At 42.1% G+C, this 24,696-nt stretch overlaps 1 protein-coding gene across 3 annotated transcripts in view; it reads right to left on the reverse strand.

Moving 5' to 3' along the window:
- The window catches only part of GRM3 (glutamate metabotropic receptor 3), a 104,970-nt gene that overhangs the window by 60,544 nt on the left and 19,730 nt on the right, over positions 1-24,696 (reverse strand). Inside the window, exon 2 of one of the 3 annotated variants that reach the window (XM_031061319.1) lies at positions 5,605-5,701. The exons of 1 other annotated variant lie outside the window; for it this stretch is intronic. The gene's annotated coding sequence lies outside the window, so the exon portion shown is untranslated. Of the gene's footprint in view, positions 1-5,594; positions 5,702-24,696 lie in introns of all 3 variants that reach the window. One more of the 3 variants, XM_031061318.1, reaches the window with a different exon arrangement.

The following is a 24,696-nucleotide window of genomic DNA, read 5'->3' on the forward strand; positions in this document are numbered from 1 at the left end:
GCCTCTGCTGGACCCTCTCACTCGTACTGAGCAGCCCAAAACTGGGCACAGTGTCCAGATGTGGCCTCACTCGGGGTGAGTAGAGGGGCAGGATCACCTCCTTTGACCTGCTGGCAATGCTTTTCCTAGTGCATCCCAGGATATCGTTGTCCTTCTTGACTCCTGGGGCACATTGTAGCTCATGGACAGCTTGCTGTGCCCCAGAAGCCCCAGGTCCTTTCTATTTTAGGCTGATTCACACCCTGCACTCTATTGACTGTATTGATGAAATCCACATATAGTCACTGGGGTCATATGAGACATCAACAACAAAGGTATCTCCATAAGAGGGACTCCATTCTCAGATTTTCAGTGCAGCAGAGGTTTGGTCCCTCTGTCACATTATTTGGATGTTATCAAGCCTTGGTAGTATCAGACCTTGTGCCTTAGCACTAAAAGCTCTCCTCTGTGAAAAGGAGCAGTACCATATGAAATAGGGAGAACTCACATTTTGCAAATCCATTTTTTCTGTGGGCAGTGTTTCAGTTTCATTCTGAGATCATTGATTTGCTGGCTTTGAGCTGTTTTCTTCATCAAGCCCAGAGGATAAGCTTTTTTTGCACTGCATCTTTCTCCCTTCTGTGGCTAATGCTAGTTTATTCTCCTTCAAATCTTATGTAAAGCTTTTACAGGAGAATGCGTCTGTGATATGCTCTTCAGCTGTTTTTTGGAAAAAATATGAATAAACCAGAATAAACTGGAAGATTGTCAGTGTATTTTGCAGATTATCTGTGTTCCAGCTCTACTCACAGGAAAATGCAAAGTCGATTAAAACCCACCAAGTGTAATAAATATGTTTTTTGATTCTGTCAGCATGGCTAAAGATAAAAGCTAATGGCAAATCCATAATACAGTCATACAGATCAAATGATCTATCAATCCATAAGCTTGCATTCATGACAGATAAATGCTCTTATTATCTTCACAGCATGCCCCAGTTAGTCCAGCATGAACTTGGTGAGTTAACTTGGCACTCTGCTGTCAGGGTGTTGGCATGCAGGCGGTTTGTTTGCTACAATAGCATTTTAAATGCTGAAAGCTCCATTTCTTCAGTCTGTGAGCTGTTGCTTTCATTGATTACTGCTCAGCTGAGCCCCTCAGCAGCTCCCAGGTGTATCCCACTCCTTTTTTTCCAGTTGTGACCTCTTTGTGTTCCTCTTCCAAGCCTTCCCCCTCTTCATGCCAGCAGCTTTTTTCTCCCAAGTTATTGGTGCACTGAGCCTCAAGCAGAAAACATTCTACATTTCCACTCACCTAGGGCTTGAGACAACCACATGATGGGAAATCCTTGAGGCACCACAGTCAGGGAAAACTTGTAGATTTTTCAAGATAAATTCAAGAAGTTGTGTCAGTTATCACCATGAGACTTTTGTCTGGTCCACTGGTTCAGTGAGTCAAGGGTATTATAGACTTGAACTACAAGTTCTCTTGTATGAACAGACTCTTTTGAGCTAGGACTCTAATCACAAGGAGTAAAACACTGTCTAATGCAATGGCCAAATCAAGTACCAGTGAAAGAGGCTCCATTTGTGTCAATCATAGTTATCTTGTTGATGGATCTGTCCCATTGTTAATGTTAAAACCCTTTTTGTTCTCTTGTTCCAGATATTCAGAATTATCCATTCATCCTGAATGGATGTTTTGTGCTTAAACTGAATCTTAGAAGCTTATTTAGAGCCACTTAAGATCTTAAATTAAATATGAGTGTAATGTGGGGAGGCATAGAAATGAAAGATCCATAATTTTTCAAGTGTAAAATTAAATTCCTCCCTCCTTTCCTCTCTGATTTTATGCATCTAGTACAAAGTTTATGGAATTTGAGTGGGTGTACTAAGAAATTCAGAGCGTTTTGATAGATATCTGCATGTGAGAGATACATAACTATTGTAGGTCCACAGAAATATATCAATTGATTAGTTTCTTTTCTGATAGAAGTTGCAGATTTTCTCCATTTACATTTAAAGGCCAACAAAACTGATGTGTGAATTTTTTCCTATTTTATCTATTGCATCTCAGGACCCACAGGGAAGAAATTAAAAACTCATCATCTGGCCAGCATGGAGGCTCAGAGCTTTGATGGTTTCAGCTGTTAAGCCTGCTGTTCCACAGAACCCATTTTTGACTCTTAGCTCTGCTGCCCAAACCGATGTGCTGAGGTTTGGTTGGAAGTGATACAGTTCCAGACAGGGTTAGCAATTTACAAAATTTCCATCAGGCTAAGCATAGCAGTGAGCATATATGTGCATGCATGCATGTGGGCTTTGTTGCTGTTTTCAGCATTCAGGAAACAATTACAGGAGAGCATTAGCTGTGCTTCAGTGCAGACTGTGAGTCTAAAGCAATGGCATGATCTTCACTCAGGGACTGAGAGTGTCCCAGAGGGATCAGCAAGGCAGCAGGGAGCTAAACCTACAACACAACTAATTTCCTCCTGTTTTGAACACCTAACCCTTACACTGAGAATTTATTTTTTTTTCTGCATGAAATTATGAACAGCTCTCTCCTTTTCAGCAGCTGAACCAATAAACAGGATTTTGTATTTTTCCACAATTACAACTCCCTTTATTACAGGGTATAATGCCATCCCTGTATTTTAGCAATGAGAAACTTTGGAGAAAACAAAGTATGGCCTGAATCAATGGCAGAAGAAGCAAAGATCACTTTTTTCCCAGTGTCAGCATAAAACTCTCAGAGATCATGAATGCCTGAGAACAATGATGAGAACAAGAAGCTGCAGGCAATGGGGTATTACCTTCATTGCAGCCCAGTCCACACATAAGAAGAAATGGTTCCTGTTAAAAGACTGATATAGCTGCTAAAAGTAAACACCATATAGGTTACCAAAACACTTTTTCAAGTCTTCATCATCCAAAGCTAATTTGTTTCCCCTCAAAAACATTCATTGAATATCCCTTTCTCTTTACCTATGCTGCCTCACTTAAACTAGACAGCTGTGGCCACAGTGCTAGTCCTTTGCAAAGCTATTTGTTCATAAAAATAATTAATTTCTGTGGGGAAATGCATAGCCAGCAGCAGAACCAAGAGAAAAGAGCTCTGTGATAATAGGTCAGAACAATTTAAAGTGCCTTGAATACTCATTGTGTTGTTGATGAGAAGGAGCAAACCCTGGAATTTTCTATGAAGATGTCCTTCAGCACTTTTTGACTGTATGACAATCATCTAACTTAATTACTGACTTCCCCAAATCTCAGAAAAACTCATGTACATCACATATTTCCTACATTCATGAAAGCACAAGAGATTATATTTTTCTGGTGGCTTTAGGTTCACAATATAATATAAAAAATCCCCTTCCAACTGTTGGAAAGGCTTCAGTCTAGCAGGTAAACCAGATCACTGAAATTTGGTTCCAGTCTCATCTCTGTCTTTGGCTCACCTCTCTGTACCTATAGAAAATAGAAGATAATATTACTTTGTGACCTTGCAGTTGTGTCCTAAGAATTAGTGCTTGGAACGCTCTACATGCTCCTGCAGTGCACAGCAGCCAGGTCAGTGAGTACACTCTGTTCCTCTTTGCATGGAGGTAAATTAGGTGTGCCTCCGATGGCAGCAGAAACTTGGCCCCATTGGATGAATCCCATGATCTCCAGGCTTTAGACAGGTCCATTCAGCTGGCACCATGCCTCAGACCTAACTTCAGTGCTGTGACATAACTTGCAAGGAAAGGTTGCTTTTGGGTTGTGGGAGAGGATGCTGATAGGCAAAGCAGGAACTAAGGAAATGCTGGTAAAACTGGAGGTACCCTCTGCAGAATTTTATCACCTGCTCCCTTCTGAAAGGGCTGGTGGAAGAACAATCCAATAGGGCATGTGGGGTCATCTCTGCTGCAAGCACATTGAGAGAAAACCATAAGCTTGCTGTTTTTCCGGGGCTCCCTCTACTTTCTGGGCACATGGGTGTTCTTTAGGAAAATCCCATGGGATTTTCAGAGAATGTGAGTTTGGCTGCTGCTCCAAAGTGCTTTCTGGAGAGCCTTTCTAATGGCTGTGGGGAAGGGCAGGGAAGCCAGCTGAAATATGAGGGTGTCAATAGCACCTATTGAGTCTCTGTTCCCCCGGGCCAGAGCTGCTGCTTAGACAGACACCGTAGGCAGAGTGCTTGGCAGGCTGAATCTGCTCTCTGAGGCCAGGCTTCATCCCACAGCCATGAGCAGAGTGCTGCTGGGAGCTCCTCACTGCCCTGAAAATAGCCAGCCCCGAGCTCATGTCGCAGCCCACAGTGTGTTGGGGATCTGGGCTACAAGGAAGCCCCCTCCCCAAGCAACCCTTAAAACCTTGCCAAGCACCAGCTAAAACCTCAGCATACACCAGCTGGGCAAGCACCAGTTATTATTTGTATTAATTATTCATGTATTTCCATTTTATTTAATAACTGAGTTACAACTATTCATATTACTGTCTCCTTACTCCAGCACTTACACAGACTCAAAGGGCAGATGATGAATACATTTAATACTTCCTCAAATGCAAGTGTTTTTGTTTGTTTTTCAATGTTTACTTGCTTGACTGGAGCATTTCACTTGAGCCTCATACCCCAGTTAGCTACAGCAGACTGCAAAGTGGGATTCATGCCTGGGTAAAGGTAATTTGCTTGCTTTACAACACCAAGATAAATACTGGTCTGAAGCACTGTCATGAGGTCAATCAGGTCTGAGATTTTAAATGCCAAAAGATTTACAATTCCATCCTGACAGCCCCTCTGCTCCTCCTCATGTTTTCCACAGCAATAAGACTCATTTAAAGCTTTAAATATGGGAAGCAGAACAGGAGTCATTAATTTTACTTGCACAACAGCATTCACAACTTGTAAGGCTTTGACAGCTTCCTTAAACCCAAAGGAATTCAGATAGCTAGGGCAATGAATGCTTACCAATACTTGCATTGGAAGGACATAGTTTTCAAGGCTGAACACACATTTTTGTCCTGCAGGAAGCTGACAGTGATGAGAGTACGTAGGATGCTTTACTACTACATTCACATGATGCTACTTAATTTCCCAATTCATCTTGTTCAGCATATTCCCTTTGTGTTTCTTAAATCAATAGAACTGCAGTGAACCAACAGATTTCTTCAATATTTTGTAGGATGCTCAGTCCTTACCACCACACTTAATACCTATTGTTTCCAGTAAGACAAATAAACTCCTTAAATGTTATATTTGCCACTTAGAAGGAAGCTGATTGTGTGTTTTGGGGGATAAGAAATTCAATTGCAGAAAGCTAAACATATATGCGTGGAGCTGAATGCTTTTGTAAACAAATTCTGTGGGCTTTCATATTTGTATCACTGTCATGATTTTGGATGGAAAATGGAAAACTTGTGATGAATGCATAATAGGCCATTGCATTTCCATCTGAGACAGAAGGAACATGTTCACTTCTTCAGAAGGGAAGACAGATGAAGGCAGGCAAGCTGCAGAACAAAACAAGAATTAAGTGATAGCCTCTTAATGATCATTGTTCTGCTATCTGTCCATTATCTGTCTGGGTGTAGGTAGCAAACACCACATGAATTTAAATAAAACCCATTACTCACACTCACTTACAGACGTGATGATGGGAGTTGCTTGACAGGTCTTGCACAGGAAACTCGATGTAATTGAGCCCGGTGCTCTGCTGATTCTCCTCCAGCAAATTCTCTACCTGTGCAGGAATATTTTAAGACCTCACTAACTTTGACAGAGTGTTAAGGGTTTTTCTGCTTATTTGTGTTTTGTATCATTATTGGGTCTCTACAATAACAGATGGTGAAATCTCCTGAGTAAGCCAAATGCCAGTGATTTTCCTTACAGGATGTCATGCAAAAACACTAACAGCTCGGTTCCTATTAGTACTAGAAACTGATGGGCCAGCTCCAGCACCTTTTAAAGTTCCTGGGTGTCTTTGGATCAGCTCCATAACACAGCTGAATGAGGCAGGCAATCTGCTTTAAACACTCCTTTATTATTCCCAGAGTTTCTGCTGAATATCCTATCAAACAGGCTAAAAATCTCTCCTCAAGAGCACTTTTTGTTTTTTAGAATACACAGGTTATTTTAGAGACAAGTAAAATCAGGACAGTTTGCAGGTAAATTTGAAACACCCATTTGTTTTTCCTTCTTGAGTAAGGGACTTCTCACTTCTGAGATAGCCACTGCTGGTGGTTTGTGTTTGCTGGCAGCAAACAGTTCTACAATTGCACTTGGCATAGGTGACAACCAGCTTGGCCAGGCTTGTCTTTCCTTGGTTTTTTCCCTGTGCCTCTTGCTGTGCCATATTGAAGGAATATTGCTTAATGGCTATAATGGGATATTTACATCTATTTCATGCTCCTAGAGCTGTCCTAATTGACTCTTTTCTCTCATCATGATTAACTTATCATCTGCTGATCATGAAATCTCAATGGAATTCATAGGTCTCTGTCAAGTGTGACTGTAGGGACATTTCTTTGTCCCTGTAAGTCCCATACTCCCCACTGGTGATGTAAAAAATGTTGGAGTCCTTTCACCACATTCATGGGCTTTGAGAGTAAGTTTGGATGTATTTATAAAGTCCACAAATTTAGATTGTCTGCTATTCATATCTAACTGCATTTCATGTTGAAATTCTTATTTTCAAGTACACATATCTATTTATGACCACTTTTTAAATTAAATTTTCTTTTAAATGAACTGTTGGTGGTCCCCTAACAAAGAGGGGTTTGCTTTGTTGGATCTCTGATCTGAACAGGTCCTGAACTGGGAACCGGGTCTGAGTCTTTTCATTGTACTTAAAGAGAAAATGGGAGAAGTGCTTCTCTTCTCCTTCCTGGTTCCTCTGAAGAGATAACTGAATGTCTGACAAATACTGTAAGCAATATGTAAGTGTAAGCAGGGGTCCTAAAGGGGTGACATGCTCCCTGCAATAGGCTTCATACACTTGCCAAGAGGGAGTCCTTCCCTCTTTATCTCTGGGACTGTCACCTGGAGAACAGTCAATAGCAAGCAATGGACACTGAGTGGCACAGCAGCAATAGGCTCCATAAAGCTCTAGTTATGTACAGATATTTGTGGATTTTAGCTTTCATTACTCTAGGCCCCTTCCTTTTCAGAGAGGTAAGTCCTGAACTTATCCACTTTGGCATTTTCCATAAGAGAGGAGAGAGGTAGCAGAGACAGAGGAAAGGAGGCATTTCTTATGAAATGGCTTCAAGGAGAGTTAATTTTTTTGACTGATGTCTGTGGAGTTTTCATATTTATTCAGAAGGAAATCATGCTCAGCAATTGTCATTACCTCCCAGAGAAATGCTACATTCTTTGAAGGTATATTTGACACATATTGTGTCAAAGCTCATGGTCTCTCAGACATGACATGTGACAGCTGAAATTATTTGACATGCTCCAGTTAAAGGAATTGAGAACCAAATTCCCAGGGGCTGTGGACAGTTTCTGTACATAAAGCTCTCTTTGAGTATAAAGGAGATTTTTCAAAAGCATTCAAAATCGTTTTTTCCTGCTCTCATAGAGTTAATTCTGGATTCTTTTGATCACCAAGGTAGTTCTTCAGTATATCTGAGCCAGTTTGGCTGAAATGATCTTAGCAAATAGGATGGGTCATGGACCACTCTGATCTGGATATCATCTGACACAGCTGTGCTGTGCCATTACAGAGAAAATCTCTGGAGCTCCAGAACTGGAAGGTCCCATCCCACAGATCTGATGTGAATACTGCTGAGGCTAAGATGGTCTCCAGCCTCTTCCCAGGAGCTGTGTTGGGAGAGTTAAATTGGTCAAACTTCTGTGGCTGGAGACTGTTTTAGCCATTAAATGATATGATAATATTCTGGTGTCTGTCACTGTTTAGGAGCTGTAGCTGCAATCTTTGAGCTCCTCTGCCGCCAGTACAGATGAACAGAACTGTGCACAGTCCTTGACATGAGAAGCTGCACCCTCATGTGCATAGCTATCTCTGGTCTCATAAATCAAACCTCTGTGGGACCATCCTGAGGCAAGGAGATCATTGGGCCACAGTAGTGGGCACTCATCCAGCTGCCTCTGCCAGCCTCTGAAAAAGGGGGCCCATGCTGGAAATGTATCTGGTGAATGGTCCCCACTATGTGCTAAGTCCCCACACACATCAATGAATTATTCAGAACAATGCCACATCCCAAAAGATCTCCAGGGATCATTCAAGCAATTTCTCAGTATGGGCAATCAGGATTATATTGTCAATGTCTTTTCACTGGCACTGTTTAGCTCATTAGTAATACAAAAAGTTCTCACCACTTCTGCTGGAGAAATCTTCCCTGATGCCTCCTAGCACTCAATTTGCTTTGCTAATAGCTGCATCAAGATTGTCCCTGGGCACCATCCCCCTGTTGAGAAAACTCACGTGCCTCTTCCTACCAGGTCTCAAGTATAAACTTCCAGGTGCTAACTGAAATTCCTCATACTTTCCAGAAGTTGAAAGCTTCCTAGTCAGTGAATACAACTTCCAGAGTACAGACAGAATGGGTATTTTCTGTAGGTGCAAGGCGGTGTTGCTGCCATTGCACAGGATATAATTTGAAACTTGTCTATAATCCATGTATTGTGAAAATCATAATTGAAGTAGGTGTAGGTGTAGGTATAGAGAAGGACTACTGCAAAACACAGGGGACTGATGAGGCTGTTTTAGGGGAGAAAAAATGTAGCTTCACGTGTTTAGCTTAGTGAAAGGAAAACTGAAGTTTTTGACAGCTATCCATGGACACCTCAGGGGTCTGAGTACTCGGAAGGGAGGAGAGTAAAAAACATTTCTGGAATTCGAACAAATGACTGTAACCTGGTCCTGAATAAACAGACAATGGAAATTATAAAGAAGTTTCTAAACAGCAGAGGAATGAAGTTTGGAAAAGCTTTCTGACTGCAGGAATAACAGTCAAAAAAGCAAAATTTAAGAGGGAGCTGAAGAATTCCAAAGAAGGGATAATATGACCTGATGGTTCATGACAGCAAGAACTGAACTCAGTGACCAAACTCATCCCTTCAGGTCCTATCTCTGACAATCTGAAAAGTATTTAAGAAGACCATGTCCCATTGATCTGCAATGACAGAGAAGGTGGAGACTGAGTCTCAATCTCTCCAGATCTAAATGCAGCAAGATACTCTTGAGCAACAGTCCTGCCATTCCATTTAATAGCGAAAGAATCCAGGAATAACTTCTGTGGTGACAGTAACTTGATTTACCACAGTTGTGAAAGAATGGACTGAAAGAGTTATTTTTCCTGAGTAGTAGTATCTTTTTTCCTGGATATGCTATAAACATGAGAAATAAATTGGCAGATATCTAGATACAAATTTTAAACCAATGAGATCTGAAATGCAAGAGCTTTTGTATCCAAATGGCTGTTTCATGCCCTAAATTCTCTGAGTTGTGCTTAATTCTTGCAGCACATAAGGCATGTAAAAACCACCCACTCACTACTTCAGAGCCATTTTTCTTCATCTAAATGAAATTTCTTTAGTTCCATTCATCTTTACAGCTCATTCAACAGGTCCCTCTGCAGCAGTGAAGGGAAGCATGTTTCAATGTGCTAATCCAGCTCGGAGATGGATTAATTGACTCACATGCCCCTCTGATCACTAGCCAGATGTCTCTCCCCAGCTGGCAAGCCTTACTAATTTTCTTGTTGTTGTTGCTGTTGTTAATTCTGGGTTTCCAGCCAGCAGGGGCTCAATCAAGGGCAGCATGCCCTCTGCCGACATTTTGTATTCTTTCGTCTGCTTTCCCTTGGGCAAAGACATTCAGCTCTGACCCTCCTTCCCTGGCTCCTTGTCATCTGGCCTGGGGCCCCTGGAGAGAGCTCTGCTGGTGCAGTTGCACTTGTGTATCCGGCACGTTGGGCCACCACAGGGCTGTGCTGGGAATATTCAAGGTGGGTGAAGGAGGCATACAGGGCTCAGAGGGCCAGTTCCAACAAGTGACCCAAAATTTCAGGTCTGTGCATTGAATATTTTGGGGGAAAAAAATAAAAGACTCATAACAAGAGTTGGAAATATCTCCTTTGTCAGGCTACAAAAGGAAATTTCTGTGAAATTATGTGAGATAAAAGTCAAGAATGCTTAAGAAGGCAGTTGGGACACTAAACTGGGAAGCAATGTAACATACAGAGTGGTTTGAAGATGGGATGTATGTGTGCTCCAGGCTCTACTCCAGAGAGTACTCTACTGTCTGCTCTTCATCATTGCCCTGATGTCTTGGGCAAGACACTTCACTGCTCTGGTGCTTTCCAATGCCTATGGGAGTTTGGGGTACTCTAAAGGTACTTGCTAAGGAGCAAGGCAGTGTGAAAATTAAATATAATTTGCATCACTGAACATACAGCCATGTATTTTCAGTGTGAAGGCTTCTGCCATGACTTGCAGTGATTTGGCTAAAACCATGATGTTACCATGTGGAAAGGTGTCAATTTTGGCCAGACTGTAGAACATTGTTTCCTCTTATCCTGTTGCTTGTCTTGGGTCATCAACATGATCACATTGAGTAGAAACTTAATGTACAAGAATTGGACTGGATGGTAAAACTTTTATTCACCTCAGCAGCAAGGAAGTCACCCACTAACTCACACACAGGTGGTCAGCAGTGGTCACTGAGGGAGGGCAGCTGAGAGCAGAGGCAGCAGTAGGAATATTTGAAGAGTTGTACTACTTAACACCAAGACCCTGAAATTCAGCTCTGCACACAGCTAGAGCTTTCTGTGGATTATAAAGGTAGAGCACTGGTTTCCTAATTTCTCACTAATGGGGGTTATTTATCCCAAACTGTAAAAAAAAAAAAGGAATTCCTGGATTATATGAATATTTGCCTTTTCCTTCCCTATTATTTTTATTTTCTTCCATTTTCCCTTCCCAAAATTAGTTCAACAAGATACAAAAGAAAAGCAAACACTTCTCCTTTTTTTTTCATTAGAAAAAAGTAGCAAAATATTGTTTCATGACAAGGTCAGAGGAGCACAGCTTGAGAAGAGAGAAGTAAGAAGTTCATCTAAGGTGTGAACATTAAGAATTCAGCTGAATTTCTATGGACCCAGCACTCACTACTCCAACTAAAAATGTGGATGAGCTCATTTCTTCAGCATCTGAGCAGTTGCTCACAATTCATAGGTGTGTAAATAAAAAGAAAATCTCACTCCTATAATTTAGTATCTTTGGTCTTTTTTTTAGTTTAAGCACATGCCTTGTATAAATCTCTTTCCAAAACCACAAATTTCTTCCCACATCAGGCATAGCCCCAGGGAAGTTGTTTTACAGGGAAATAAGGCTTCGACCTTTGATCACTGTAACCTGGCTTCTCACAATCCTGAAAACAAGTTTCTAAAAAATTGAAATGTGAACAACACACACCATCAATATCAATTACTACATTGTTGGGTGGTAAATTTTCCCCACAGGGGGTGAGCAATTCACTTGATGTACTTGGAAAGGGTTTGATTCTCCTCCCCACTGGCAGCGAGGTGGTGCTGACAATCTCTCTGTTCTTTGATGGGGCACAGAGCAGAGTAAGGGAGAGCAGAGTCAGACTCAAAGCTCTGCGAGTGCAGAGAAAAGCCGGCTCTGTCAAGAGAGGATTTATGCAGTCTGAACAGCAAGCTGCAATCTTTGAAGAAAAGACTTCAAAGAGAAAAGGAGAAAAGAAACAATGTCTAATCTTCATACAAATGTGCTCAGGGGTCTCTGAAATTCAGAAACTTCTAAAATCTAAGAATTAATTATCACTTGCCAGAGGGAAGCTTTATTCACAGGTAACAGTTACAGCAATCCAAGTCCTCTAGGTGTAAAACTCATGCAGTTATATTCAACTAAAGCTCAGTAAATCACCCTCCTTCCTTTCGGTGTACTTGCACACTTTCCAAGTGTTTGATGTTATGCTTCACATTGTTTATGTGTGACACATGACAGCAGCTCCTAAAATTTTGTCTTTGAAAGGAGATGTACTTGGAAATATTTTGGTACAGGAGCTGTGACTCACAGGTTCACATAAAAACATGCAACAAAGCAGTGCAGCTCCTCAGCTCCTGTAGAGCAGTGCAGCCCTGTTGGCTTCTGTCTACTGCAGCAAAACACAGGACTTTAAGTCATTTTTCAGCCCCACAGCTGCATAAATAACGAGGAGCACTGGGGGTGACTAAAAGCAAAGCACTGCTGCTCTGATTCCTCTTAGCAGAATGAGGTGTTTAAAATGGCCCTTAGGCCAGGTATCCAGAATATCTCAGTACCTCATAGATTCTCATTTTTGCTCTTACAGTACCCTTTTGTGTAAGCACTCCTCATATTCATTTTACACTTGAAGTCTGAAAGCTAAGGAGGTGCTATTGTCCATGGTTGCAGGGCAAGTTAATGGTGAAAGGAAGAATTAAGCATTTAAATATCTGGAGATCTCAGTTACATGATGGTGTTATTGTGCTCAAGAAATTGAATGATTTATTGTGGATGTCTGGCCAGAGTCATACTCAGGCCATGGTGATGTGCAGTTTAAATCCTGCATTCACTGAAGCTGAGGGTGTGAACCCAGCTGGCTGGTGTGGCTCAGCTGCTGCACAGAAACACATTAAACTGCAATAACTTGATTGTGAATCCCAGCCCTCTCTTTTTAAAAGCTCTGTCTGTCTTTCATCTTTAAGACTTCAATGAAAACAGCTGTTGCAGAAGCTCACGAGAGAGCTGTACCGCAGCAGGGAAACAGTTCCCTGACATAAGCAAGAGGGTCTTCAGACCCAGAGCAGTTATATCTGGTATAAAAATAAAAACTCACCTCTCTTAAAATATCAGTAAGCCAAGGCACCTCTACTGTCAGGAAAGGAAGACAGAGACCATGTCCAATGCAGCTACTTTGAAATAACAAAACCCTCTGGCAGGATTGGAATTGCTTCATTTTATGTTTACATCCATATGGTTTTTGAGGTTAAATAGAACCTGATATTTGTCCTGATATTTGCCCACCAGCAGCCAGGAGGTGTCTGTGACTTTTCTCCCTTTGCAATGAATACTTTTCATTCCAATAATAAGTAGACCCAACCATTGTGCACAACCAGTATTACCAGAGATTGCCAAAAAGTGAGTAGTTTGTAATATGGTTTAGTGAGTGTGGTGGCATTTGGTCAAAGGTTGGACCTGATGCTCTTGGAGGTCTTTTCCAGCCCTAGTGATCCTATGATTCTATGATCTGCTGCCTCTTGGGAGTCACTGGCCATCCCAGAAGATCTAAGTAACATAGGGGCATTGCATTATATCAAGTTAGCATCCAGAAGGATGCAAAAGGACAGAGTCTGACCCTGGTGTTGCATTACAGGCAGGGCTGTGGGTGTTTGTTTGCATAGGAAATTTTCTTCTGTGAACAATCAGAAAAATCCCAGGCAGTCTCCTCTCTCTGGCTGTGGCAGCTCCCAGGACAGCAAAACCAAAAGTAATCGGTGCTGCCTCTCCCTCCAAATGGGAAATGTTGATAGATATCTCAAGTATTTGTTTAACTGTGGACAGTTGACACAGCTTGCGAGAAATTATTCCGGGAGGAAAGGAAACCTCCCAAACTCCTCCACTTCCTTTGTCCCCGGCTTGTCTGGGCTCCTGCTGGGGGCTCTGAACCAGCCCTCCAGGACTGTCCCTGCCAGGGCAGAGTCCTGCAGCCCTCCCTGGAGGCTGGAGCTCTCCTGGAGCTGGGATGCAGGAGATGCAGGGGATGCAGTTTCGGGATCTTTAGCTTGTCAGAGTGACTCTGAGAAAAGTAAGAAAGTCTCTTTTCTCAGCCTGGCACTTGAAGAATGAGTCAGAGCTCTTCATTTCTTGGTCTCAAGGTTGTTATTGTATCTTATCTATAAAAAAATTTTTCTCTTGGTTTGCTGAGGTTTGTCTAGCAGGACAGTTCTAAGCACTCTGCTTGCTCCTGGGGCAGTGTTATGTCTTTATACTAAAAACTACGTTTACAATATTTACAATTATTTCCCAACTCCTATCCCCTATGCCAGACAGTGAGCTTCTACTCTAAACCAATCTAAAAGTGCCAACATCACAGCAGAAGATGGAGGCCAAGAAGAAGAAGGAGAAAGACTGGACACGCCCAGATCGCTCCATCTTGCCTCCTGAACCCCCATACCAGAAACCTCAAAATCTACTTTTCCACCTCGTGATAATGTCACTATAATTCTACCTAAACTGTCGTGGCTTGCTGGTCTTCATATAAGGTTGGTAATTTGCTCCACAGGTCATAATTAAAACCACAGGTGTTTTGGGCTCCATGTCAGGGCTTCTGAGCCCCCTGGCAGGGGCCTTGGCCATCCTGGACAGCCAGAGGGATGTTCTGGGCTCCCACAATGCAGGGATGCACAGGGAGCGCTCTGCTCTCCCGGATCAGCGGGTCCGAGACAGGACCAGCCTGGCTGGGGGATCTCGGGCACGCTCCAGCCCTGAGTGAGTTCCAACCAAACCTGGCAATCTGGTACTCAGCTATTTTTGCCCAGTGGGGGATATCTGCTGTGTTTGTTGAAAGATTTTTTGGTGTCACTTATCACACGCTCGTTGTAATGCATTGCCTGAGGCATAATTAAATTCAAAGGGCATGTCTGTGTTGAAAGGGAGGGTTGCAATTTGTTGCTGTTAGGACTTTTCATTAAAAACCAAGCAGTTTTTCTGACTGGCAGGAACAATGGTTGCAGAACAAAAATGCTATTAAATAAGGAGAAGGCAAAGGCTTTTCTTTTTTCTTTCTTTCCTTTTTTTTTTTTTTAATAACTACCTGCCTGACATCTCTACACTGACTTTGAATAAAGTACAGCATTTAAAAATAGTGGGACTGTAAAAGGAAGACAAGACAGAGAAAAGAGGAGCCTTGACATTAAGAGAGGTCTGGCAGGTGATAGGTATATTATATATACCAGATTATATGTGTGTATCTATCAATACACAGAAATATCTGTATCTATCTGTGTGTGTGTATGCGTTTTATCTCCAGAGGAGAAATTTGCCTTTGCTGCTGAAATTTTCCTGAAAGCTCAGTTAATTAGTTCTCATAATACCCATAGAGGCAGACTTTAGCATCATCCTTATCCACAGATGAGGAGATAGGAAAGAGCACAGAGAGAAGGATGCACAGAGAGATTAAGGGATTTCTGCTACAGTGAGTTCAGTGTAGAGCTGGGAATTCAGTCCAGCAGGCAAAATCCTAACCCTATTAAAAGCAATGGGAGACTAACTTATGAGAAGCCTGGATTTGGCAATTTTTGCTTGCTTTGTTCAAACCTCTCTGATCTATTCACGGCTACATGTGTCCTAATGATGCTTTCAGAACAAAACCAAACCTGTGACTGTGTACAGCTCCTGGTCAAATCTCAGCTGAGTCCCTCAGTCTCAGAGCTTCAGAACGGGGGCTGACTGTTTCTTTGAGGGACTCTGTACCATACATTTACATATATCTTAAAAATAGTCTGGAGTGATAAGTGAAGTAATTTAAGATCTTCCTAAATAGAATACTATATTCTCCCAGGCCACCAGGGTCACAGAACTGAAATTTTGCATCTCTAGTTGCTATATTCCACCTCACAGTGCTCTCAAAAAATGACTGGAGGGTTTCAGCTAAACAGATGAGCTACTTCTAAATTAGATTGTGTAAAGAAAGCTCATTAAAGAAAAAAAAAATAATGTCCTCATTTTATAATGGCTTTGTTGCCTTCTTGTTTATATACTTGTTCCAGGGCAGTATTTTCATGTTATTAGGGTGTTTTCAGCTCTTATGTTTAAGCTCACTTCATTAATGTTGGTAGAACACTTTGAAGTAGGAAATGTGCTAAGTGGTATCACTGACACACTTTCAAGGCAACGCTTTTGCCTTCCCAGAGGTCATCTGAAGCAACTTTGTCACACCTGCAAATGTGCACAAATTGGTGCTGGCAGTGGAGGGACAGATTTCCCTGAACAGTGCTGCAGCAGCTGTAAGCTGGCTGCAAGTGCCTGGAGGAGGATTCCAGGAAGATGCTGGGGTCTGCCAGCCTTGCTGTGAGGAGTCTGGCAGTGAAGCAGCTGTGGAGCAGAGCTCCACTGTCTGATACCCATGTGCTGCATAAAAATTCCCTAAACTCATCTGGAAGTCTCCCAATGGCTCTTCCAGTGTTGGGCACCAAATGTGCAATTTCTTTTTCCTCAAAAGCACTGCAATGGAATGAGGAGTGTGGGAAGGAGCAGAGGGTTTATGTGGGAATGGCTGCTGTGGTGGGCAGGAAATGGACCTGCTGCAGCATCTTTGAACATGGGGAGAGTTTCATAGAATCACAGAAGGACTTCGGTTGAAATGGACTTTAAAGCTCATCTGGTTCCCATGCCCTGCCATGGACAAGGGTACCTTTCACTAGACCAGGTTACTCAGAGCCTCATCCAACCTTGCCTTGAACACTTCCAGGGATGGGGTGTCCACAGATTCTCTGGGCAACACTCAAATAAAGAATTCCTCCCCAACATGTAACATTTATATCTTGGGGCTTGCCCACTGACCAGAGGTTTGCCAGTGGTGCAGTTCTGTTGCATACGAGGATTTACTGCTCTCCTCCCTCCTGCCTGGAGCATCCCAGGGCACAGGACAGGTTTCTAACCTGAGGCAAGGGCTTACCTGTCAAGAGTGGTGCCTAAAGAGTCCTATGGCATGTTTGACAAGTTTGTGGCCTCAAGGTTAATTTTGAAAATCACTGAAACCATGACTTGGCTACCTATATCCCTTCCCCACCATCCCCTGGAGTGTGGGATCACAGGAAGGGTCCTGTAGGCCTTGGGGTATGGTTTGGACACAGTGCTGCTGGTAGTGTGAAATGGGAAGCTGTCCTGGCACTGCATAGCAGCCTTTCCTCTAACTGCAATAGCACAGCTGCCTGCTTGCTTGTGGCTCTGATTTATTACCTTGTCATATTTCAAAAGCTAAAGCAGGTTGAGCTTGGTCAATGTTTAGATGGAAAGGTCTCCAAGGAAAACACAAGAGCTAGAGGAAATGTTCCCTGAGTCAGAGTCAGGGCAATAATCCAGTGTGGTGTTAAGGATGTTGCTTTTGGCCTGATTGCAAAATCAATGTATGGGCCACTAGTGGTCTGTGGGGAGGGACTGTAATACCCAACATGACTGGGCAATAACTGGCTGGTCTTTCTTTTCCTACAGGGGTCAACCCTACAGTGGGTGTAAATTGGATGAAATGAAGATGATGAATCTGGCTGATTGCTTTCTCTGTTTTGTCTCATTACTTGGATTTAGAGGTTTGGTTGTTTTCCTTTGTCACCGTCCTTTGTATGTTTCATAATTCCTTTAATGGCATGGAATGACACAAAATACAAACATTTAGCATTTTTTTCCTAATAAATTTCTCAGCTTCTGGAAATCAATAACTTAAGGGCCTTCTTAAAGGTTTGGGGTTTTTTTTTCTGCCTAGAACCATTGTCACGTGGATTTGAATTTTCCCTCATCATTCCCACAGAATTGTCTGAAATCCCAGGCTGCTCACCACTGTCTGCAAGGTTGGATCCATTATCTTCCAGTTTCTTATACTGACCATCACCTCTGTGTCTGGTCCTCAAAGAAAACCAGCCACATCTCTTACTATTAACCCTGTAGATGTTGTGTTTCAGATACTGGACTCTGTCTGCCAGTGTCCTGGGACAGTGCATTTTCCACATTCATCACACAGCTTTTTTGAAATGGCATCCATCAAGGAACATGGACATTTTTTTTCTGTGAAGCAAGGTGCATGTAATAGAAGTCACAATCCCTTTTGTAATACTAAAAATTATATTAAAATAGCATTGATCTGAATTTAGGAGATAATGAAAATGAACAATTTCATCCATGCACCAGTTTGGCCTCTCATGTTTTTAAACAAATACCTGTTTTTCATCTATCCTCCACTTCTAGCACTAAAAGAAATAATTTTCCATGACATGATGGAATTCAGATACAGGAGCCGTGTTTTCATCTCCTAATTATTTTTTTCCAGTTTAACAAACTGACAATTTAAAGTATGAAAGGTGCTAAATGATCTCATACTAAAAACTGCAAAGCAAATAGAGCATCTCTACTCATACTGTTATTTTAGGTGGTCATTTCAAGAATGAACTGACCAGACAGTTTTGAGGATGGCAAGGTGTTTTAAGAACCATTATGCAAAGACTCTGTGACTGTAGTAATGAGCTGTGGCCCTCCACTGGGAAAACAGAGCCTTGATAAGCGCACTACAAAACCCCTGTCAGGAGTACAAGTGCTTTGAAGAGAGTATTGAAAGGAATTTTGCTTCAGAATATAAGAAAGTATGTAATGTGAGATTTCTCAGAGGAGAAGATTATGCTTTATTTGGGCTTTTCTATACAGATTGAGGAACAGAATGTGAGAAAACTTCACAACTTCTTTAGGAACACAGATATTTTCAGGCTGGACGGCACCCAAGTCCTATCTAGACCAGCATCTTGTGTCAGAGAGAGGCCAGCACCAGATGCTGCAGGAGAAGGTACAAGAGCATCTGAACAGGTCATGTTTCCACAAGTGGGGAAAACATCTCCCTAATTTCCAGTGATTGCTCTGCTGTTATGTGTAGATTTATTTTCTTTCTACAGTACAAAAATTTAACAGAGGTGTCTATTTCATGCTTTGGAGATCATTGCCCAAAACATTAATTGCTTCCTCCCAGTCATGAATGACTATAATGAAGCCAAAAAAGCTGACTCCCACCCCTGCATCCAGTAATTCCAGTGGATATTTCCAGTAGAGACCCCCACAATCTGGGATGTGGCATGGAAATGCCCACTTTCCTTTGGCCACACAGCAGTCAAGGCAAATGGGAATCTGCCCCGTGGTTTTGAGTGAGGTGCAGGACTTTTCCAGCAGATCAACACTAACCTCCCCCAGCCCTCACAGAGGGGGCACAGAGCAGGTGTGGGCCAGGCTGGAGCCCTGTTGGTGGCGTTCTTACTGGTACTGGCTGCCTCACAGATACTGTACTGACTGATTCTGGGCAAGCTGCTTCTCATCTCTGTGTTGTCTCTACAGAGCAGAGATACTGACATTTCCCTTCTTTGAAAAGCAGTGTGATTGACAGCTGTGGCTAAAAAATAACTGTAGAATATACCAGAAGAGATTGTTTCTTAGAACTATCAGCTCCACCACTGAAACTTCTTAAAACCACCCACAAAACTCTTCTGTAGACAGAGAAAAACACATTCACCTCCATGCAAAGCTGTTCCTTCTGTTCCTCTTTCAGAATTAAGCTGAACCTTTGACTTTTAATTCTGAGCTTTGACTTTTTTGTTGTGATTATTACTATTATTGAAAATACACAACCTAAACTTAACTGTGATCAGACCCCTCATTGAGCTGCAGTGGAGGAAGAGCATTTGTACTGGAAATTAATATGGTTGGCATGTCTGCCTTGTTGTGAGAATAGTGTTTTCATGTTCTTTTCCTTTCTTCCCCAGCTTTCTTCTCTTTTGTATCTGCCTGCCTCTTTCCCATTCCTTTCACAGCCGCTATTTTTGCTCCAAGCAAAGAACTCAGTCATGCTCTCACTCTCTCTTGGGCTCTGTGTACACTTGAGGTCAGGCTAGAAAACCTTACTGGAGCCAAACTTTGCACCCTTCCCTTGCCCTTTTCTTACCCTCTGCCTGTCACAGTTTTCTCTCCCCCAGGTTTTGCCCATGCCCCAAGGGCAGCACTGCTGGCACACCTGGCTGGGCTTTGCCTGGCTGCTCCAGTGCCTCCAGTGCAGAGCTCCTGCTGGACACTGGGCCAGTCACTCACCTCTCCTCTGATGTATTTTATGTGTTTCAACCACAGGGTTCTCAGGGAAAGGGACAGTCTGTTACTCTTTGTCATTACCCACTGTAGCACAACACAGCTCCCCTGAGGTTCAAGGCACCATATGCTTCTTTAAAAGGCACAATCTCTTTGATGTGCCCTCACATTCCTCTGAACTCACTTCACCCTCATGTCTGTTCTTCTCTCTACTGCTCTTTTAACAATGTCTTCCTTCTCAGCCCTGTGGTCCTTCTGCCTTTTCCCCCACTCCCCTTGCCCTCCTCCAGGGCTGTGCTGCCAAGCCTGGGGCAGCTGTCCTGGGCTGGAGATGGAGCTGGGACCAGGGGACACCCAGGATCTGCAGGAAGAGTTGAGCCACTCTGTCTCCTCTCCCTTTTGAGGGAACAGGGATTCCAATGCCTGAACCTCAGTGGGCAGAGAACTAAACAGAAAGAAGAGGCAGAGCTCATCAGAGGTGGCATGGCTTGTAGAAAAGGCTGTGTGTGCAACAGGGAGCAAAGCTGGCTGGGAGGAGTGTTTAATGTCTGATTTGCACAGCCTCATTCCTTGGAGGCTTGCAGTAATTTTGTTCACTTTCAGTGCCTTCCATTTTCTCATATCTGCCCTAATCTATGTGTTTCCCTGTCGCCACATTTCTCTTCACAGAGAAAAGCAAGGCACAATTCTTCCCAAGGATTTCTGAGATTCACATTCTCTGAACCTCAGAGAAAGGGAAAACACAATTCTTATCACTTGCTGTGCCTGTGTTGTGGCAAAGTAGAATGCAATATGGAGATTGTTTATTCGAAGTGAGGATGTTTTGTTTCCTGGGCCTATCAGGGCCAAGTGTGTGTGTGTCAGACTGTTGGCTCACAGTCACAAGAATCTGTGCAGTGTGAGCAGTTGTGTGCAGAGTTGAGTGCCTGGCAGATTCAGTTTAGATGAAATGTATATAGTATAGTATAATAAAGTAATTAATTAGCTTTCTGAGATCAGTGGAGTCAGATGCATCATTCTCTCCCCTTTGTTGGAGTCGCCTTTGATTTACAATATTTCCCTTTATAAGGTTTTGTCCAGTTGTATTCAACCTTCTTCCTACCATTCCCATCAGTGTGGCCTATGGGCTGCTTCATTCCAAGCTGTGTTCCAAAAGTTCCTTGGGAGGGGCGCTCCAGTCAGGCAACAATTAATTCCTGTATCTGTAATTTGTTTATCTTTTTCTGTAGAGTCTTACAACAAGCCTCAGGAGAGGGATATAAATGATAAATGCAGGTTAATAACACGGGAGTCTGTGGAAAATTACATTAAAATGGCACAGCAATAAAGGATATAAAACAACTGAAGCATGTGGTGAAGTCCCTACTATATAAAAATATTTCCACTGGTAATATACATTTTAGTTTGTGCTAAAAAAAATCTGAAATTTTAAAGTGATAAAAAATTAATACCTCCAAACTTCTAGTGAGAAGAAAAAAGGTTAGGTAAATTAAGTAATCCCAGTATATTGTTACCATAGGTGAAAAAAATAAGCAAAATGGGTGAACTTAATCCTATTTAATTTTAATAATTCAAAGGCCTGTAACCTAGCCATGTGTATCAACAGAGCTCCCTCTGTCATCAGTGCAGAGAGGCAGAGACCTCAAGGGAGGCAGGTTCATCCCAACCCAGAAAAAATGCTTAAAAAGCAGGGACACTGTCACTCCCTGAGCTGGAGGAGATTAATTCGTCTGGTCTTATGTAGGCAGGATGTCAAACCCTTCCAACAGCTACACTTGGGAGCTTCCTCCTTCCCAAAGCCACTTTGAAAAATGACCTCAGGTCACTATGGCCAGCCTAAGATTAGCAGAACTATTTGTAGTTTCTGGTATTCCAAAAAGGAGGCAAGAACATTTCTATCGGCTTAATAACACAGAGGCAGCTGATGGGTTTCACTGGTTGCACTGGAAAATCTCTGCCAGATGTGAGGTGTTGGAAGCTGAGCTACACACTGATCAGGATGCTCAACGTCGCATATATCATCTCTCTGAACATTTTGTGTGCCTGCATGAGCTGAGGGGAAGCTGCCTGTGTGAGCTGATAGCACAGAGGGGTTTCAGGGGACCTGCCACAAATCTTCAATCAGGCAAACAAACTGGTGGAGTTTTACCCTCTCATGCCAGTTCATCATTCTGCTTTAACAGGTTGAAAAAAGCTGTCAAGAAGTGATGTGGGAAGCCATCACACTAACATGGAAAGGGAAATCTGCTTCATCTTTTTTTCAGTAATAAACAGAATGAGGACTGAACACGGTCTTTGGGGCACCAATTGGACAAATGTGTAGGATATCTCACCCAGCAACCCCAAATCAGGCCATGTTCTGTGTCAGGAAACAGGCATTGTGGAGATGTAGCTGCTGGGATGAGGGGAAAAGGATGGGAGCTACCTGCTGAGCTAAGAACATAGATAGGGTGTGTAATCATAGTGAGATATGATGGTGGTTTTTGAAATGATAAAGAGGCATTGGGTAAATCCTTTGGCTGGAGGTGTATTCCTAGGGAGCCAAGAGTGCAAAATCCCACATCAATAGGATAATGTAGAAGAAAATACTGCAGAAAAGCATTTAGGTGAAGAAAAACTTAATCCATTTAGTTGCCTGTTCTTCCAAAGCATTAGCCAGAAATCCCTCTGAAATGCTGTTTTTCCGTGTGTGTTCTGATAGCTCAAAGTCTGCTTGTAAGGTAAAGATGGTCTTTTTTTGGTTTTTTTTTTTTTTTAATGCTGTTCCCCAATAACAGTAAAATTCCAGTTTTCAGTCTGTGGTCTGTGATTCTTCATGGGTCCATGATTAACTCCCTGACATCTATATTTTTCTGCTTTTTTTAGAAACACAATCCTAATGATAATATACTTTCAGCAGACTCTGCATCCACAGGGAGAAATAGGAAAGTTTTAGCAATAAAGAGTGAAAACCACTGGCACAAAAGCATTGGTTTTGAACTCAACATGAAAAAATTGATAAAGATTCCTCTGGGCTTTTTTTTTTTTTTAATGACAACTCCTTGATTAATGGAATGTCACCTACCCTTGTACAAGGAAAGATTGAAATGCAGAAAAGGTAGATGGTGATAATCATTGATAATGTCAACAATGACACTGTCATTGTCCAGAGAGTAGTGAGGAAAGTGCTGAACTGGAGTCAGACTGCCATTTTTATTGCAGAAAATATAAATGTAGCATTGAACTCTGCAAGTTCCCAGCAGGCTGTTCTTAGATAATCATGGCATCTATTTTAGTAAAATGCAGATTTTGAGGGTTCTTTATTATGCAGGAGGATGGCTGGTCTATAGAAGAAATGTTGCTGGATTTGCCACAGCAATCTGCAAGACACAATATCACCAGCCAAGTAGTAAAAATATGAGCACATTAAAGATATTGAGGATTCCAACTGATCCAAGATGGGCCTGCATAGTGCATTTTCTTTTGCCTATCTTGAGTTTGATCAGTGGAATAACAGTCTATGAGGTAAAAATAGTTCACAAAAAGAGACAATACTTTCTCCTTGATGTTGTCTCTGTTCCTCACTTCCTACATGTTGAGATGATGTTTGTGCTGAATATCCAATGGAGAATTAGCAGGTGGAATAGAGTTCAAAGTCCTACCCTGCTGAATATCTGCAGCATTTCTCAGCTCTCAGAACCAAACCAAAGCACAGAAAAAATCATCCAGGAAATAGAGTGTCAAATGACCAGATAAAACCCAGTGGGACAATGAGGCAAAATCCACATTTTTGAGTAAATCACGTGGAGGATCATTGAAATTACAGAGCTCAGATGTATGATACAAGCTACAGATAAAACTTTATGAAATTACAGTCTTTGCTGTCATCTTAATAATCTTTAGCTGCTTGTTCATCTGTATTTTTGGAAAACGTGGCCTTAACTCTTTCAATTAATTATGCTAGTCTCTTTTTAAAAAGATAGTAGCAATATTTGATATTCTCCTAGGGCTGTTTTGCTTGACTACGACATATTTATTTGTCAGAGACAGATGTCCAGAATTATGAAACGTCTAGCCTAATTCACAATTTTTTTAACACAACATGACATTAGGAACCAAATAATTTTTAGACGTGAGTTCTGTACCTCTAGTCATCCACTGACAGCTGGGATTTATTTTAAAACTATGTTAACTCTGGGCTGGAGCAGTTTGAGAACAGTTTGGACCTAGTAATATATGAGTCATAAGGAGAGTTGTTTCCTGGTTCTGTGAGTACTTTTTGACTGATTTAAGCAGTAAATATGAAGCCTGGTGAGACATAAACAAAGGTTTAGGTATAAAAACAGCCCTCTTAGTCTACTTAACTACAGCTATGATCACAAGAGGGTGGGTACTAGTGGATTTGTGAATTCAAATGGTACAAAATAATAACTTGGGCTGCTTCCCTGATATTTATGGTGCTGTAACTCAAAAGCTATTCAGTGAAAATCAGTGGAGACCCTTCAATTTCATGCCAGAGATATATTTTCAGCTGTAAAAACAGGAAAAAAATGACATTCCTGGGGCACAGCGGGAATATGTTAATATTAAATTTCAATTATTGTAATTCGATTCTAGATTAGGAAAAAACAAATCATCAAAAACACTAATGCCACAGCAACATCCTGGTGGGTCAGTCCTGGGGACAAAATGTAGCAGGGCCAGGGCTATGAGCAGTTCTTGTGTACATGCAGTGGCTGCCTGTATTGTAATCAGTCCTCTGCCACATTAACAGATATTGGGGCAAAGGGGTGTGGTTATAGAGCCTTGGTACAAGGAGAGAAGGAAAAGGTGAGACATTTTCCCAAATCCCTGAAGTTAAATACGCCCAGGCTGTAAGACTGGAGCAATGCTGATGATGTGTTCTTTTGAGGTTCA

The sequence above is a fragment of the Geospiza fortis genome, unplaced genomic scaffold (assembly GCF_000277835.1).
Source record: "Geospiza fortis unplaced genomic scaffold, GeoFor_1.0 scaffold428, whole genome shotgun sequence".
Classification (NCBI taxonomy): Eukaryota; Metazoa; Chordata; class Aves; order Passeriformes; family Thraupidae; genus Geospiza; species Geospiza fortis.